This window comes from Macaca thibetana, chromosome 8 (genome assembly GCF_024542745.1).
Source record: "Macaca thibetana thibetana isolate TM-01 chromosome 8, ASM2454274v1, whole genome shotgun sequence".
NCBI classification, from domain to species: Eukaryota; Metazoa; Chordata; class Mammalia; order Primates; family Cercopithecidae; genus Macaca; species Macaca thibetana.
Window position 1 is genome coordinate 51,500,157 of NC_065585.1, and position 12,946 is coordinate 51,513,102.

Sequence of the window (12,946 nt, forward strand, 5' to 3'; positions counted from 1 at the left end):
TAGGTTTAAGTATAAATTAAATCTACACTAGTGATTTTTTTCTTAGTTAGGTATAAATGTATTAGATTTATATGAATGTGAATCTGTGTATTTCAAATATAAGTTATTTTTCTAGGGGCGGTGGTATTTGACCAAATGATATTTATAGCCCCAAACCTAAATGCATAAATTAGAATAAGGAGGGTTTAACTTCCATTAGAAGTTTAAAAAAATTCATTGTTTTTCACAAAACCTTGAATCTTATTAGTTTTTCTTTTTTCTTTTTTTTTTTTTTTGAGACGGAGTCTCGCTCTGTCGCCCAGGCTGGAGTGCACTGGCCGGATCTCAGTTCACTGCAAGCTCCGCCTCCCGGGTTTACGCCATTCTCCTGCCTCAGCCTCCCGAGTAGCTGGGACTACAGGCGCCCGCCACCTCGCCCGGCTAAGTTTTTGTATTTTTTTTTAGTAGAGACGGGGTTTCACCGTGTCAGCCAGGATGGTCTCGATCTCCTGACCTCGTGATCCGCCCGTCTCGGCCTCCCAAAGTGCTGGGATTACAGGCTTGAGCCACCGTGCCCGGCCTAGTTTTTCTTAAAAATGTCTAATTAAAAAAAATCAATCAATCAGTTCTTGATGCTGTTGTTTAAGAGGGTAACCTAACTAAATTTTAGGAGCTAAGTTGAATTTTTGATGAGTTCTGCTATTAGCATTAAAAACACTTAAAAGTGTCCCATATATTCTCAAATCCAGTGCTTTCAAATAGATTATAATCTAAAAGTGATCTCTGACATCTCTCCTAACAGTGGAGAGGCTATTCCTGTTCCCCTCCTAGTTTCTAGTTACCTGACTGCCTGAGCACCAAACACAATGCCTCCCTGACTTATGATGGAATTGTGGAGCTGTCAATTCTAGATTTATTGCTTAGTTTGGGAATGAGCCGTTTCAGTAGCGCATGCGCTGCAAATCCTTCAAAACGAGCAAACACTGTTCATCTGAGACAAAATATTAGTCTACACCTCACATGCCTGCAATTGTAAGATTATGCAGGATTTTTTTTTTTCTGAATAAAGTTAAAAATCCAAAATGACGACACAATTTTTTAAACTTCATCCTAACTCTGCGATATTGCTGTCTGGCAACAGCCTCAGCCAAACCCATGATTTAGATTTCAATCTTAGTGAGCGAGAAATCATCTTCAAGAGCCAGAATACACAAAGCAGCAGTTGCAACAATATCCTTCTACAACACAAGTTAGAAAGAACGTCAAAAACACATTGCCAAAATTATTAATTTTCTAGAGAAAAATCACATGAAGCAAATCTGCTCGTAGAACCAATACAGTTGCATGCCTTGAAAAGTGCTTTAACTAGCAATAATACACAGTTATTGAATTATATGTTCAAGACATTGGAATTCTTGTTAATTTATACTTTAACGGTTTCATAACTCAACTTACTTGAAGAAACCAAATATCTTTAAAAGCTGAAGTTTGGAGGACTCAGAATATTTTCTGGAGCCAGACTCAGTGCCTCATACCTAAGAATGAGACAAGGAAGGGTAAGGATGCAGGTATTATATTATTTCCTCTTCCTCCCTTCCGCTTCTCAGAACCAGTCACTATTGGATAGAACAGTTTTGCTCAGAAGTTCTGTTTTCAATTTCAGTATCGGAGACATAAACCAACCTTTCTCTCTTCCAAACAATAGTATTTTTAATAAAACTTATTTCTGTTTCTTCCATCAGGTTCAAAAATCAGTGGCTATTTGAAATCTTTCCTCTCCTTTGATCCTCCTGTAAACCTTCTCTACATTCTTTCTCTAAAATGTTTCCTCTTTGGGATCATTAAAATAAATGTCACTCTCTCCTTCTCACACTGGATTTGACAGGTCAGATTCAAATTAGTCTATCTACAACATTGCTTTTTATCTTTTCCCTCATCTTTTCTAGAACTTAGAGTTTAGACCCTATTGCTGGTAAGAGCAAATACTGACTTTTTTGGTAATTTTTTTGTTTTTTTGAGACAGGGTCTCACTCTGTTGCATACGCTGGAATGCAGTGGCATGATCATAGCTCACTGCAGCCTCGACCTCCCAGGCTCAAGTGATCCTCCTACCTTGGCCTCCTGCATAGCTGGGACCACAGGCCTGCACCAACATGTCTGGCTAATTTCTTGTGTTTTTTGTAGAGATGGGGTTTTGCCATGTTGTTCAAACTGGTATCGAACTTCTGGTCGCAAGTGATCTGCCTGCCTCAGCCTCCCAAAGTGCTGGGATTACAGGTGTGAGTGAGCCACTGAGCCCACCCATTGCTTGTATAGTTTGAAGACCCTGACTTGACTGTCATGGTTCTTACTCTTCCCCCCACAATGGTAAGGCTGCTCTGACACCACACCTCCTCCCTGCCTTGTACCTCTTTCTGTGATTGTTCCACCTCTTGGCCATAGTTCATGCCCTCTCTGCCCAAGTTTTCTTTTTGCCTATTCAAATTCATTATATTCTCTATTCCCATCACATTGCAAGTTCCAGTGCTGCAGTGTTCCCCCAGAAGTGCCCAACTGGCCCTTTTCCTGTTGGAAGTTCTTTGCTAGCATCTCTAATGGACATTCCATGGATTTCCTTGCATTCTTCCTATGGTCTGCCATGACTGCTGCTGTATCTCCAAGAATATTTCAAACTTGTGAAGGCTGAGACTACTGATAATCTTTCAAGTCGCCCACCATGTTTTTGTTGTGGTTGTTGATGGCATTTGTTTTCTCCCTTAGGATTCCAAGGACTGCTCCCTAGAACACTCTTCACACAGGAGAAGGTGGTGGCTGTTCGTTTGCAGGTTCCTTTCTTTTGAAGAAAGAAAGAGGATGGTGTGTGATTGGAAACATAGCTTCTACTGATTGACTTTTCTCAACAGCTTTGTTGAGAATGTAATTGACATATCATTAAATGCACCTGTTTTAAGTATACAAGTCAATGAAATTTAGTCTATCTACAGAGTTATGTAACCTACACTACAATCTAATTTAAGAATATTTCCATCACCTCCAAAAGAAATGTTATTCCCATGTTCAGTCATTCCCCTATCGACTGGCATTTAACACACCAATATTTTAAAACAGTGAGTGATTCACAAAGTCTCCATTCAATAGTATGGCTACTGATGAGAGGGAACACTATTAAGCAATTTGCTTTTTCTTTTCTTTCCTTTTCTTTTTTAAAATTTACATCCAGAAGTCTAGACCTCACAACTATTAACCAATTTTTGATGGATCTTTCACTCTATTATATATTTTCCCACCACTTATGAATGCCTCAATCTATTGTTTGGGTATTCCAGTTTTAGAAATTTTGTTTGCTTTTTGATACATCAAACTCCAGTATGTAAGAACATTCACTTCTTATGCAATTGTAAATTTTTTTTTTAATGAGAAACTTTTGTCAATAGGACAAGTAATTCAAGTCATCTTGATTGAACAGGTAAGTCCATTCGATTTTTACAACACTGAAAAAAGGGATTATTTGTTTTCTAGAATCTGCTGGTTACAAAACCTTCTTAAGTGATACTTATGGGAGTAAATTAAGCCTGATCTTAGGATGAAAAATGGTAGATGAAGGTCTGTGTAGCATTTCTTCAAAGAACTGTAATGGCCCTGGGTCAAAAATGCTTCCAGATAGTTTTAGTGTCAACCTGATAATAAGTCTTCATATGCTTACATGTATTTGTTGATTAGACATTTTCCAGTGTGAAAGTCAGACAACTGATAATGATTGTTATTATTATAACTATCATTTCATCATGTATCAGGCACTTACTCTAAGCCAGCCTCTGTACAAGGCACTTCACATTTATTATATTTAAACATTCTATCAACAAATGTAGAAGAAATTATTAATCTCACTGTACATCCAGGGAGACTGAATTTTACATCCAGGAGACATTTTATATTCTGGGTCTCAGAAACATGAAGTAAGTTGCCCAAAGTTACACAGCTATAGGCTGGATAGCTAGGATTCAATCCAGTGACATTGAGCTCGAAAGCCCATGTCTTTTCCACTAAGGCTCAGTGACTCCTGGAAAGGCAACTTTTGGAAGAATGAGTCACAAAGTAATTGCAAGTAAAGAAGTGGAGTGAGCAAGCCGCAGTCAGGCACCTCTTAGAGAGGACAAGCCTTGAAGTAATAGGTCATGAGCAAGGTTGGGGTGAAGTGGGTGTCCTTGGGGAGAGGAAGGGGCCTTCCTTCAGCTGTGAAGAGGACCCTAGGAAGGGAGCTGCAGGACTGCTAAAGACACCGCTCTCAGGCCCTGAGATTGCAGGCGACTGGCTCTGATAGGAAATGTCCTGGTGCTTACTACTCATCACGTGAACTAGGAAAAACTACGAATTGATGAATCCTTCCCCTGCCCCTAATTCCCCTCACATTTCCCCCAGGAAGCAATGAAAAACGCGGAAAAGAAAGAATTTAAAGCACAAGAAGGAAAAGTATGTACAGATTGGCAAGGATATAAGGATAAAGGGTTAAGAAATAATTATAACAGAGTTGGGACTGACCACTAGATACTTTTCTATGCAAACATGTCAGGTCCTCTTGAAGAAATTGTTCCTCTCCAAAATATTTTGGGGGCTAAATTATATATGCCACACATTATTTTTCAAGAAAATCTGTTTGGCTTCATCTTAGCTTCAGTATTTAAAAGACCTCAATCATCATTCTATTTTATACTTTATGATTTTTTTCAGATTCCATTTTCTCAACATTTAATCAAATTATTGAAACAGAAATGGGAAAACATGGATTTCTTCCAAATGGCCTGAGCATTACTTTATAATTTGGTCAGCTTGTGGATGTGAAGGAAGGTTCTATAGTTTTGTCATAAAATCTGGGTGTGGACTTTCAATTTTAAAATGAACATCTTTTGTGAAAGTTACTATATCATTTGGCACTAGAATTTTTACAATAAATATTTTTCTTCATTCTTTTTTCTACTGAGCTGAAACTTTCTGGTAGGTGAGTTTCTGTCCAATATGAATGATGGCAGACTTGAATTAACAATCTTTTCGAAATTGAAAAAATAGTGTATTGATAAATTGTGTGTGAGGAAAAACCTTGACATTGCATGGTGAATTGCAATTTAAAATAACTTAATTTTCATAATATGTATGTATATTCTCATAAGTTACACTTGTTGATAGAATGTTTAAATATAATAAATGTGAAGTGCCTTGTACAGAGGCTGGCCTAGAGTAAGTGCCTGATACATGATGAAATGATAGGTATAATAATAACAATCATTATCAGTTGTCTAATCACATGCCCTTGTCTCTAACTACATATATATGTAAAATAGCCCATTTAAAAATAGTCTATTTTAAAACGAGACAAAACTACAAAATTGACTCAGAGGAAAATTGAACAATGGGGAAGATGAACTTCCTTTGACCTGGGATAAATGAAAAAGTGATTTCAACCAAAAATAACATTTCTCCCTGCAGAGCAGGAGGGTAATATATGGAGATACCTTTGCAGCATCCAGACGTGTGATTTCAGGATGCTGCCAGATGTTATATGTGTTCCAGGAGACCTCACAGAGTTGGGTAAGAATATGCTGCCTGAGCCACACACAAGGAGGGACCATGGGCCAATAAGGAAAGATTGCTGCATAAATCAAGCCTGCCGAAAGCTGCTGTAGGAGGAGGCTCAGGAGCCCCCCAGATGCTTGTGTTAGTTTGTCCCATGAAATAGGAGGCAAGGCTACTCAGGGTGTGCTGAACCAGATCCAGAGCTTACTCCCAATTCCATTCAATGTCCTCTTCTCTGAGGATGTGGAAGGAAAGGACATGGAAGGAAAGGACATGCAAGGAAATCATTCAGATTATGGGGAATTCAGTTCAATTTTAAATTTCAGGCCCCAATGACATCACTGAAATAGTGAGGCCTGCCTGTTATATGTGGCATCCTTTTTATTTTATTTATTTATTTATTTATTTATTTATTTATTTATAGAGACAGGGTCTCACTGTGTTGCCCTGGCTAAAGTGCAGTGGTGCTATCATAGCTCACTGCAGCTTCAAACTCCTGGGCTCAAGCAATGCCCCTGCCTCAGCCTCCTGGGTAGCTAGGACTATAGGCATGCACCATCATGCCCAGCTAATTCAAAACAGTTTTTTTTTTTTTGTAGTGACAAGACCTCAATATGTTGCCCAGGCTAGGCTCCAACTCTTGGCCTCAAGTGCTTCTTCCACTTCCACCTCTTAAAGTGCTGGGATTACAGGTGTGAGCTACCACACCCAGCCTATGTCCTCCTTTTTAGCATTCATTACAAATGGGCTGATTGATTCATTCATTTCTTAATTTCTTCCTTTCTTCATTCATTCAGCTGTCAAATGTTAATTGCATTATCATTTTGCTAGGAGCTAAGGATTAAAAAAGGCGGTGGTCCAGCCCATGAGGGACTTGTAAATAGGAGTTAATATCCATGGTTTCAAATGTCCATGGTGATCAGGGACAGCCTCTTTGAGGACAGGACATGGAGGCTCAACCTGAAGATGGGGAGAAGCCAGCCATGCAGAGGAGGAAGAACACATTCCAGGCAGAGGCAATACCAGGGGCAAAAGCCTTGAGCTCTAAAATCTTTGGGGTACAAAGGAACTTGATACTTTCAAGGCACAGAAAATGACTTTCTTACACAGAGCTTTTTTTGTGAGTAAGGGAGAGTGACACAGACAGGGAAGATGGGTGGGTGCATGCAGACCATATAGGGTCTTTTTTTTTTTTTTTTTGAGACAGTGTCACTCTGTTGCCCAGGCTGGAGTACAGTGATGCCATCTTGGCTCACTGCAACCTCTGCCTTCCGGGTTCAAGCGATTCTCCTGCCTCCCAGGTAGCTGAGATTACAGGTGCCCGCCATGATGCCCGGCTATTTTTTGTATTTTTAGTAGAGACGGGGTTTCACCATGTTGGCCAGGCTGGTCTCCAACTCTTGACCTCAAGTGATCCGCCCACCTCAGCCTCCCTAGGAATGGAAACTACAGGTGTTCACCCCTACCCCTGACTAATTTAAACACTTTTTTTTTTTTTTTGGAGAGATGGGGTCTTAGTATGTTGCCTAGGCTTGTCTTGAACTCCTGGCTTTAACAATCCTCCCACCTCAGCCCCACAAAGTGCTGGGATTACAGGTGTAAGCCACTGCACCCAGGACTGTAGGGTCTTTCAAGGTGAGGCAAGGAGTTTGGAGTTCCTTTGAAATGAATTTGGAGGTGGTTCAAGGAGCTTGGGCAGGATGAGAAATGTAAGCTAATTTATATTTTAAAAAGAATATGGGGTTACTGTGTGAAGAACAGATGGAGGCAGCAAAAGAAGAGGCAAGGAGAGTGGTAAAGAGGCTCCTGTACTGGTCTGCATGAAAGGACAGTGGCTTGTGTTGGGGGGTGAGAGGACAGAGTGGGGACGTGGCTGACTGTGCCCATAGAATCCGCATGGCTGAGTGTGGGGGTGGTTCTCTGCTTGTTCTTATGGTTCACCACTGCAGAGCCCTTTGCTCTGGGAATATAGTTTGAAAATCATTGATTCATAGCATGCAAAAGAGGTTGACTGCAAACTTCAGACATGTAACAATCATTTGACTGAACTGATCACATTACCTAGTGGTTAGATATGCAGTTCTAAAGCTAAAATTCTAGTTTGTCATATTCAAAAGTTACAAGACAATTTTTGATGATGGAAGTGTATTTTCTGAGGCACAAAATAACTGTTTACCACATGTTTTAGAAATAATTTCTAAATCCTTACTTTCGACCTCATGATTGACATCTTGTGATTGAAAGTCAAGATCACGGCAGCAGCATAAACAAGGGAAAAGGCCATCAGGAGGAAAAAAAGAGCAGAGATTGTTGGAGCCAATGATTTAATGGCACAAAGAAAAATAAAACCTAATCATGTTGCTGTGCTTGATCTCATTTTTTTTTAAAACGCTGCTCCTTCTTTCGATAAACGGTATTTGGAAGGTTAAAACAACGGCTTTGTTTTTTAGGCCTCAGGCAGGGTGTGCTCCTGTATTTAATTTTGCTGCAGTAACGCATGCCCTGATGGCGCGCAGGCTTGATTATTGTAATTCTCTTTTAGTAGGACCTCCAGCAGGGCTTTTCTGTCACTTGCTGCTCATGCAGAATGCAGCGGCACATCTGCTGGCTGATTTGAGAATGGGCAATCACATTACCCCATCCTGTATAATTTGATATGTGTGGGTCACTGAGGACTCCGGCAACGTTTCTTTGTTTCTTTTCCTCTCTCTCTTTATCTCCCTTTAAAAAAAAGAGAAAAATTACATTTCCTCTGTATCCACGCCTTTCTATTTCCACAGTCATTTATCTTTTCTTAGGGAGAATTGTGTGACATTTTACCTACTCCCAAGTCATGCCATTTTAGGCTAAAGATATCTATGCTGTTTGTAACATAAATGACAAGAAAAAAAAAGAATATATGACAAGATTATGAGACATTGTTTCAATATAGTTTTAATATATTTTATTTCTACTTAATAAAAGAGGTTTATATGTCTGGAAGGGTGAAAATGTTCTGTTCTATTCTGTTCTGTTCTGTTCTGTTCCGTTCCGTTCCGTTCCGTTCCGTTCTGTTCTATTCCATTCCATTCTTCATTCCATTCTATTTCATTCTTCTGCTCACCAATTTTTAAGCCTGGCAGTGGCCTGCAGGAGAGGGGCAGCCACTCCTGATGTTGCAGCTTTGCCTGGAGTTGGTAATGTGGCTTTTGACCCACATGGTTAGTGAATGCTAAAAAAGCTGTGGATGCAGAAACAGGGAAGTCAGGAATCATGACCCTGCAGGCCCCCCTGGGCCATCGGTAGTTTCTGTTTATTTTCCCATGAGCATCCTAGTTTAAGATTGTTCAGAATGGTGGGAAATTGGATTTGAAGAAAGATCAGCAATTTGTGTGCACCACTCTGGGTTTCTATCCCATGGGGAAATGCATGACGAGGCATACAGGTAGGGGACATACATGCTGCCTTCAAAGCAGGCATTGGGTGTCTGATTCCCTTCTCTGATGTTCTCTTCTCTGATGTTAAGCACATCTCTTAACATCTGATGTTAAGAGATATCAAGGGCATGAGGGAAAAGGAAGAGGCTAAAATAGGTGGTAGGCAGCTCAAATAGAGTATTCCACCTGCCTCCGCTACCCCAGGAGACAGAGGTGGGCTGATCCTAGAAAAAGTATCTAAGTGGCTCTGGTCATAACTAACCATTTCTTGGTAATACCCAATCTTTCTTAATGGTCTTCTACAACATTTGCTGCATTTATTCTTTCGATATTCTTAGACATTAAGTCAATACTAGTCTATTCAAAAAACAAGAACAAACTTGAGGAAGAAGAGACCATGTGCAAACTGTAATTGCTATTATTAGACACTGGTGTAATTTACTCAAGGTGATGACTGAAGTGTCCCCAGGATGACATAGTTGGAGGCTGGGGTGAAAACCCTAGCTTTTGAGTCACTATTCTAGTTCTCATTAGTGTCTCTGTAGGCAGGTGATTTACATATCTGCTCCTCACTTTCTTCATGTGTAAAATGTGGATAAGTGTATCATCTTTGAAGTGTTGGTATGAGGATTAAGTGAGATAAGGGTCGTGTAGCTCCTACCAGCGCCTTTTTTTGGCTCCTTCAAGGTTAATCTTGAGTTCTGTCTACGTTGGAGAGCACTTCCTGACTAATCACATCTACAGTGTGGCACATGTTTACTTTATGTTGCTATGTACTACTAGTTAAGTATGTATCTTATGTTCCTAACTTGTGCAGGTGGTTTCTAATGTCTTTGAGAACACAGCCCATGCCTTGTATTTTTTTTGGTGTAGGCTATTGACTCTAGTATGGTGAGTTATATATGAGCCACACTTAACAGAGATTGTCCACTGATAACTGGAGTGACTTGCTGACTTTGTAAATTCAGTAGCATCCCCAGTGATATTCTTAGGGAGCACTATATGAATCACTGTGTCATGTCTACAGACATTCTCCCAAGGATTCGGCACTTCTCTTTGAAACAGGTACCAACCTATATACTTGGAGAATTTATCTGTCTCAAGACAGGGTAGCAGAGAGCAGGAAGCCATGGAGAAGAATTTCCCTGGAGCATTTTTCTCAAACACACCACTCTCTTTGGTAGTCTAGGTTCTAACTGTAGCCTGATGATGATGACAATGATGGTGATAACAGTAACAGCAATGATGATGATGATGGCTAGCACTTAATAAAATCTTAACTACATGCCAGCACTGGGCCAGCATTATCTCATATGATCCTCACAATGACTCATGAGCTGGGAATAACTATAATCTTTTTTTTTTTTTTAAAGAGGCAGAATCTTGCTCTGTCACCCAGGCTGGAGTATAGTAGAATGATCACAGCTCGCTGTAATCTTGAAATCCTGGGCTCAAGCGATCCTCCCACCTTGGCCTTCTGAATAGCTGGGACCACAGACATGTACTACTGTGCCAGGATAATTTTTTTTAATAGATAAGGAAACTGAAGTTCAGAGATACTAAGTTACTGTTAAGGCCACAAATAACTTACTCAAAGTCACAGAACTAGTAGATCTTAGTAGGTATGAAATATGAAGAATAACTCCAATGTTTTGCTTTGGAATCTGACTATAGCATAGAGAAAAGTGGACTGTGTGCATACATGCACATGTGCACACATACATACATATACATATATATATATTTTGTGTACTGTTACTTGGAATAAACTAGATGGAAAGAAACTCCTCATTAATTCTGATTGATATATTTAATTCTATCTATAGAATGACTTTTAACTCAGTGCAGTAGTTTTTCTTCTATTGTATAGGTTTGACTTTCCTGTTTTGTGACATATTTTTGTCTTGGGAAAATAACTTTATTCCAGCAGGTTCCTCCTTCCCTCCCTCCCTTCTTTCCTTCCTTCAGCCAACAGACACATGAAAAAATGCTCATCATCACTCGCCATCAGAGAAATGCAAATCAAAACCATAATGAGATACCATCTCACACCGGTTAGAAGGGCAATCATTAAAAACTCAGGAAACAACAGGTGCTGGAGAGGATGTGGAGAAATAGGAACACTTTTACACTGTTGGTGGGACTGTAAACTAGTTCAACCATTGTGGAAAACAGTGTGGCAATTCCTCAAGCATCTAGAACTAGAAATACCATTTGACCAAGCCATCCCATTACTGGGGATATACCCAAAGGATTGTAAGTCATGCTACTATAAAGACACATGCACACATATGTTTATTGCGGCACTATTCACAATAACAAAGACTTGGAATCAACCCAAATGTCCATCAGTGACAGACTGGATTAAGAAAATGTGGCACATATACACCATGGAATACTATGCAGCCATAAAAAAGGATGAATTCGTGTCCTTTGTAGGGACATGGATGCAGCTGGAAACCATCATTCTCAGCAAACTATCGCAAGAACAGAAAACCAAATACCGCATGTTCTCACTCATAGGTGGGAATTGAACAATGAGATCACTTGGACACAGGAAGGGGAGCATCACACACCGGGTCCTATTGTGGGGAGGGGGTTGGGGGGAGGGATAGCGTTAGGAGATACACCTAATGTAAATAATGAGTTAATGGGTGCAGCACACCAACATGGCACATGTATATATATGTAACAAACCTGCACATTGTGCACATATACCCTAGAACTTAAAGTATAATAATAAAAAAAAGGAGCACTACATGAAAAAGGTAAAAGTTGTCATTATTAATATACTTAATCTTCAGACAATTGGATAAACAATATATGCTTTATTTAGTGTTAGATAAATACATGGGAAAAAACATAATATGCCTAACTTACAATATCCTAGATTGAGCAGGTCCATAAGATCTTTCAAGTGACTGTCAGAATCTTTTAGATATAGCTAGACTCATAGTTTTTGCTTTGGGATTTTACAGATATTTTCATGAATGTTTGCGATTACTTTCATTTTTTTCCATCTTTTAAAAAAGTGTGTATGTTTGTGTTTTCATTTGGGGAAATAGCCAAAGATCTTATTGAAAAACAGAGAGTACAAGATGGCTTAGGTTTTAGGTCAGCTTTGACCTGACCTTCTTGTGGCCATGGGTAATTCAGTTGACTTCCCTCATCCTCAGTTGCTTCATTCTTAAAATGAGAGAGCTGACATAGGTGCTTGGATTTGTATGGATACATAAAAATACATTATGCTTTTTGCATGTAAATATGCTTTCAATGTACATAGACTGTTGCATATCTTTTCCATTCATCACTATGAAGTGGATACTTACATGGGTGAATGGAATAGAGTGTGGATCAGGACTTAAACGCGGATGAGTGGAATAGAGTGTGGATCAGAGATGAAGGGGAAATATAATACAGGAGAGGGAGCATTGTGTTCACTGATGACAACAGAGCGCTGTGGGCCCAGGAGTGTTACTAGCTCAACTCTCTTTACTCAGGGACCCCCTTTTTTTTTGAGGAAGGGTCTCCATCCTTGACCCAGGCTGGAGCGCAGTGGTGTGATCATGGGTCACTGCAGCCTCGACCTTCTGGGCTCAAGTGATCCTCCCACCTCAGCACTACAGGTATGCACCACCATGCCAGCCAATTTATTTATTTGTAGAGGTGGAGTCTCACTATGTTGCCCTGGCTGGCCCCCAAATTTTTTTAAAAATGAAGAAATAAAAAAAGAGAGCTGGACAAAACAAGTGGTTCCCAGTCTTTTAAATCTCACCAACTAGTCACACGCAAGAGCAATGTTTGAATTGACAAATTGTATTTGGTAAGGACATAAACAATCTAGTGTATTACCTTCATTTTATACATAAAATGACATTCAAATACCTAAAATATGAGAAGCATATATTATCAGAAAAAAGATGGTCCTTTGAATTCAAAAAGTCTACCTTCTGGAAAACTCATCACATTGTCCTTATTTTTCT